The 6000-nt window shown below is 47.7% G+C and overlaps 1 protein-coding gene across 2 annotated transcripts in view; it reads right to left on the reverse strand.

Annotated features, from left to right (window-relative positions):
* Positions 1-5500, reverse strand: part of ARHGAP24 (Rho GTPase activating protein 24) — a 348183-nt gene extending 342683 nt beyond the window's left edge. Inside the window, exon 1 of one of the 2 annotated variants that reach the window (XM_035112152.3) lies at positions 5112-5500. The gene's annotated coding sequence lies outside the window, so the exon portion shown is untranslated. The remainder of the gene's footprint in view (positions 1-5111) is intronic. The other variant, XM_035112151.3, reaches the window with a different exon arrangement.
* Between the last annotated feature and the right edge of the window lie 500 nt (positions 5501-6000).

The raw sequence follows: 6000 nt of genomic DNA on the forward strand, positions 1-6000 counted from the left end.
AGAGCGCACGGAAACGCCGTTTACCCCCCTATTTATCTACTTGCACTGGCATGCTTTGAACTGCTAGGTTGGCAGAAGCTGGGACAGAAAAACGGGAGCTCACCCCGTCGCAGGGATTCGAACTGCTGACCTTCTGATCGGCAAGTCCAAGAGGCTCAGTGGTTTAGACCACAGCGACACCTGCATCCTCTAAGTGAGAAAAGGATGCTGAGTTAGATGGGCCATTGACCTCATCCAACGGGCTCAACTTACAGTCTGATGAAGGCAACTTCCTCTGTTCTGATGGACCCCGGAGAGCCACTTCCATTCATTAAAAGACAACACTTGGGCACATGGCTCAGTGGAGTGGGACGCAGTCTTAAGGAGGCTTCCTGGGCACCACCCAGCTCTTGCCCAGCTCCCATCCATTTCAACGGGGCTTGCATAGCAGAATAACTCCTGCCTGCACTTTACGAAACCTCTGCAGCTGAAGACATCAATTTGAATATAACATTTCTAACATCTTTGACAGTTTCCTTCCTGGCCTTTCCTGGAAAGCCAGCAAGGGAGTAGAACTCTGCAGCTTTGTTACACCACTATAGGAGTACATCTCCTCTAGTTAAATGCCCACTCACATATTAATGCCGCTCAAGCAACCAGGAAGAGCTTGATGCTGGAGCCTGCATTAGACAGTGTTTTATTTTAGTTGCGGGGGGGGGGGGTTGCAGATAATTAAGTAGCGTCGGGCAGATGCTCCACAGTTGTCTTTTCCAGCTCCTGCTCTTCCCAAGGGCAGCCACTGTAAGTAATGTAAATTTTTATTAAAATGCCTCCATGTTTCCGATGGCGAAGCAGAGCACCAGCCACCTGTTCTAATTGGAACACACAGCAACAGACCAGGCAGGAATGCCATGCCGTGAATAGAGAGACCCTCACATATGGAGGGGGGGTTGAAAGGGGGTGGGAACAGAGAGAGGGAGGGGAGCCCTTAATCTGAAACGCTGGCACAGCACAGGGGCCCTTTAATTGTTCTCCCCACCCATGTGGGAGCTGTGGATCTGACATGGCTAGGAGAACATTTAAAGGGCATCCATGCTCAGATGCAAAAGAGTGTTGTTGTTTTCAGGGCATTGAAACGCCAAGCTGCTACAATGGATTGGCGCGTGCCAGGTGTAGCATAGCTTCACCCAAGCAGTGTTTTCTCATTCGCGACACAGAGAGCGAGGGAGGGAGGGAGGGAGTATTAATGAGCATACCAGTTCATTAATAACTCTGGGGGATAATGGGTACTTCAGAAGGCCAGATGGTCAGCCTAGGCTGGGGAGGATATGTGTGAAGTGAGAGTTCTCATGAACTCCAAACAGCCGAACAGGTAGGGCACTAGAGGCACAACATGCAAATCACTCTCTGCCACCTGCTACAAACCACTTCCCCTTTTGTTCATTTTTGCATCACAGCAGAGCTGCATTAAACATCCCACCACCGCTTAAAAACAACCTGGAAATGGTGCATATTTTGCATAGTTACAGCTACAGGTGTTTTTCACGAGAAAGCTACATGCTAAGGAACAACCTTGCCAGGAGTTCTTCTTAGGTCTCTCATCATTTGTGCAATTAGCAATTGTGTGGAATATTGTGGGGTTTTTTTTTAAATACAGCAAGCAGCTGTCGTGGTGAGGCCTGATGGTGGGGTCCCTTCTTATGGTCCTAATCCAAACTGGGCCTTCGGCACCTAGCATTTGCATTGTAAGGAAACCTCTCACTCATGTCAACAGAAACTTGGCATTCTATTGATGCAAATGGCAGATATAGGGTGTGTGAGCTGGATTGGTGTGGCAGTGGGGAAGAAAGGGTAAAGCCCGATCACCACCAGGGACTAGATGTTGAGAAGCCCCCCCCCCTCTGAAAGGTGGAGCTAGGGGAATGCAACAGGTGCAATCACTGGGTGCAAAGCTTCTGGGATGCCACAACTATTACATCCATTGGAAGGCAAGAGGCGGGGGGGGGGGGTGCAGGGTTTTGGAATCACCACTGTAATTTGAGACACCAGAGACCACCAGAGATTGCTCATTTCATGAATGACAACACGTCCAGTCTGGCCTCGAGATATACCTTTCTTCCTTTCCCATTCCCATCACCTCTTTTTCAAATCTATTCTTTACCCTTTTTAAAATGTTGACCCACCTGTTTAGTTTAAGATCATTAGAAATTGTTTGCATTTCAATAAACTGTAACCTTTGCAGACCTTACGTTCATGTTTTCCTGTCACGCCTTCTGCGTTCCTCTTAGATGGGGAAACTGTGTCCCTCCAGATGTTGGACTACAACTCCAATCATCCTTGGCCATTGGCCATGCTGGTTGGGGCTGATGGAAGTTGTAGGCCAGGCATCCCCAAACTTAGGCCCTCCAGATGTTTTGGACTACAATTCCCATCTTCCCCGACCATTGGTCCTGTTAGCTAGGGATCATGGGAGTTGTAGGCCAAAACATCTGGAGGGCCGCAGTTTGGGGATGCCTGTTGTAGGCCAACATCATCAGGAAGGACACAGGTCTCCTACCCACTGTCTTAAGAGTGTAAACGCAGCAAACTGTCCCAAAGTATGAAACAGCCCTTGCTTTGTCTTCAGTGAAGGACCATGAGTATCCTGGCCAGGGATCTGAAAACTGTTTTGTAACAAATCCAGTTCTTTAGCTCAGCAAGAGGAATAGATGAATTTGTCAGTTTCGGTTTCCTGCAGTTTTTCTCTTTTCCAATCTTAATGCTGAGTTTTCCACATTTCTATAGCAATTTTGTGATTTATTTATTTATTTATTAATCCTCATTGAAACTCACCAGCATTTTAGCGTGATTTTCTCTAAACTGCTTGTGTCCCCCCCCCTTTTTTTGCAAGCAATTCCCTAATGTGGGGATTACACAAGGAAATTGTGCAGGCATGTGTGGGAATGACTGAGATCTGGTGCTGGCAAGCCACACCGATCTGCGAGAGTGTGGGCATTAGCACGGCAAGCCGGCTAATGTCAGAATGGGAAACATGTGAAGGACAGGTCAGAGGCTCAGGTCAGCAGGGCAACAGGTCACAACAGAGCTAGAAGGATCTAGGAGGATCTGGATGGAACTGGATGAATCAGGACAAACCAGATGGGTCAAGCCAAGGAGGGTAACACAATGGGAACTAGGAGGGGGTGTTTACAGAGTGACATGTGCTTGGAGCATGGACAGAGGGCATGGCAAAACAACACGTGGGCTATGGAGGATGTCTTGGGGAGTGACCGGGTGTGACGTTACAGGAAACATCACCTTGTATGGGACTGCACTGCTGTAATTGGCTAGAAGTTACACTGTCGTTGTAATGATTAACTGTCATCCTGAGCTTTCAATAAAAGGAAGTGCTCGAGCTCTGCTCTTGGTCGCCTTCCCATTGAGTTCAACCTGCCTCGAGTCGTGTGTCTTTGCCCCAGACAACACCTAACATAATGCATTTTCGTATCTTATCTTCAATGCTATATACATTTAACACACCCTTACCCCAAATATGAAACCCAAATGTGAACCACCCTGAGATCTATGGGTATAGAAATTTAATATCAATAAGTGATATAAATAAATAAATTAATATAAATAAATATGGCAGAAGAACTTCATCTCAAAATTTGCGGGAGTGAGAATTCTGCTGCATAAATTTTGTGCATTGGCTCAAAAAGTAAAAATTGGGTAGTTTCTCATTAAAATGCAAGCAAAAATTATCCCCCTCCCCAACTCAGTGACAAAGCATCTAACTTTGCAAACCCTAGAATCTCCAGGTAGGATCCCTAACACAAACTGCCAGAGAGCCACGGCCGGCTGGTCAGTGTAGACTATACAGTACTGAGCTTGATGGACCAGTATAAAACAGCTCCCCATGCAAATCAGCTTGCGGCACCTCAATAGAAACTATGTCCAGACGTCCCTGTGAGCTGCTGCTCAAGGGGCCAGTTCTTGGAGCAGTTCAAGGTGGTCCTTGAAGCATAGGACAAGCCAAGTATAATGGCCTTCAAGGGAATGGTAGCCGTGACAATATGGAAGCATCCAATGGGGGCATCTCTAAAAGATGTAACCAAACTAAAGCACAAGCAAATGAGCATTCCCCTTCAGGAGGATTTCGAAAGGAAAATGACCACCAGCAGGTTGAAAAGCCTTAGGGAGAGGGAGCTCAGGGTATCTGGCAATGTGCTTTACTTTTCTGCAGTGGGCTCATTGCCTTGGTAAGTACCACAAGATTCAAATTAACTTGGAGAGAGCAGCCTCTTTTAAGAAATCTCCCTGTCTGCATTTCTGCTTCCCCTTGAGACTAGAGAAATATAGGCAGAGGAGCCATAGCAAAGCAAACTGCAACCCTATGCACACTTTCTTGTGGGGCGAGCCCCGCTGAACACTGTGGGACTTTTACTCTGAGCAAACATGCATAGGATTTTGCTGCTGGCAAACCCTAAGGCAGCCAGAATGATATAAGAAACCACCAAGGAACCATTCTTCATTGACTCGAAGCAGCAGTTAAGATACTTTTTTTTATATACTATCTAACTGCATCTCACAATAATCACCTTACACAGAAAAGTCTACTTATTCATTCTTTCTTAGGAAATGCGTTGCACTGCAGTTATTCTGGAGATCTAACAAGAAAAGCTGTAAATTTGCTATAATTCTCATGCTGTTGTGTGTAGATTTAAGAGTCCTCGGGACTTTTGCGGTTTGCTGTCAAAGGGGGGTTATTAGAAAGTCTAACCTAATAATCCTGGTGGGATCGGAAAGCCTTTTGCTACAGAGGCTCTGTTCAAATCAGAACATGCTAAGAGACAAGCATTGCTAAGGTGGGAATTTCAGGACGCAAAAAGGATTGTAGGGAGATTGCTCTCCCCGCTCCCCAAAGTTTAAACGTGGGTTCTATTTTTAACCTCCGGGAGACGAGGTGTAGTCGTTCTTAAGTTCCTCATCACCCAGCAGAATCCTTTAAGCTGCTTCTCTCCAAGACAAAAGGGGCATTATCCGGCAGCTGCTGTCGTTGCTGCCGCTTCCTGGGCCGTGCTAAGAACCTGTCAGAAGATCATCCCCCTTTGCTGCACTTTTCTCACAAACGCTATTTCCACGCCACCTACCCTGTTCACAGCCTCCGCGACGGATCCGCAGCAACAGCAACAGTTCTCAACTAGAAACGCCACCATAAACCAAATGGGGGAGAGAGAGAGTGAGTGAAAAGCCCTGACGTTTCCCGAGCTCACGCGGTTATTCAAATCTGGGAACTTCTGTTAACTCCGTGCAGTTTCAAAAAGGAAATCGGAGGCTAAATTCAGCTGACAACTGTCGTTGCGCAAAGCTCTCGCTTTTCTCCGCCTCCCGGTTCAGCGCCGAGACCACTTGCGACTCCGGAAAACCATCCGAGGACCCTCACTTGAAAAGTGACCCAAGAGGAAGAAGAATAAGAAGTTGAAGTAGTAATAGTCCTGGCCTGGGATCTGGAACGGGCAGCCGTGCGCAAAAATGTGCCAATATAACACCCAGCGCGCACGGGAGGCAAGGGAGCGCGCCGGGCCAGCCCTCCGCGGAGAGGGAGAGAGCTGGTTTCAGATTTCACTCGGCAGCTGGCGAGCTTCGCGACGCGCAGGCTGCCCCGTCGAGGATCCCTTCTTAGCCGCACAGCTCACGCCTCCGGTATCTCTGGAACCCCGGGGAGCGCGGCGCCCTCAGCTGCGCGCTCAGCTCCTCTAATGGCCCCGTCGCTTTGCCGCGGAGTTCCGCTCCGGCTGCTGGGCAGCTTCTTCTTAACTTGTTTGTTTCTTGCATTCAGAGCCCACCTTTTCCGCATACCCTCCAACGTTTCTCCGATGAAAATAGGGACATCCTATTCCATAATAATAATTTATTATCTATACCCCGCCCATCGAACTGGGTTTCCCCAGCCACTCTGGGCGGCTTCCAACATATATTAAAACATAATGAAACATATATATATATATAAAAACTTCCCTATCCAGAGCCGCCTTCAAA

This window comes from Zootoca vivipara, chromosome Z1 (genome assembly GCF_965207765.1).
Source record: "Zootoca vivipara chromosome Z1, rZooViv2.hap1.1, whole genome shotgun sequence".
Classification (NCBI taxonomy): Eukaryota; Metazoa; Chordata; class Lepidosauria; order Squamata; family Lacertidae; genus Zootoca; species Zootoca vivipara.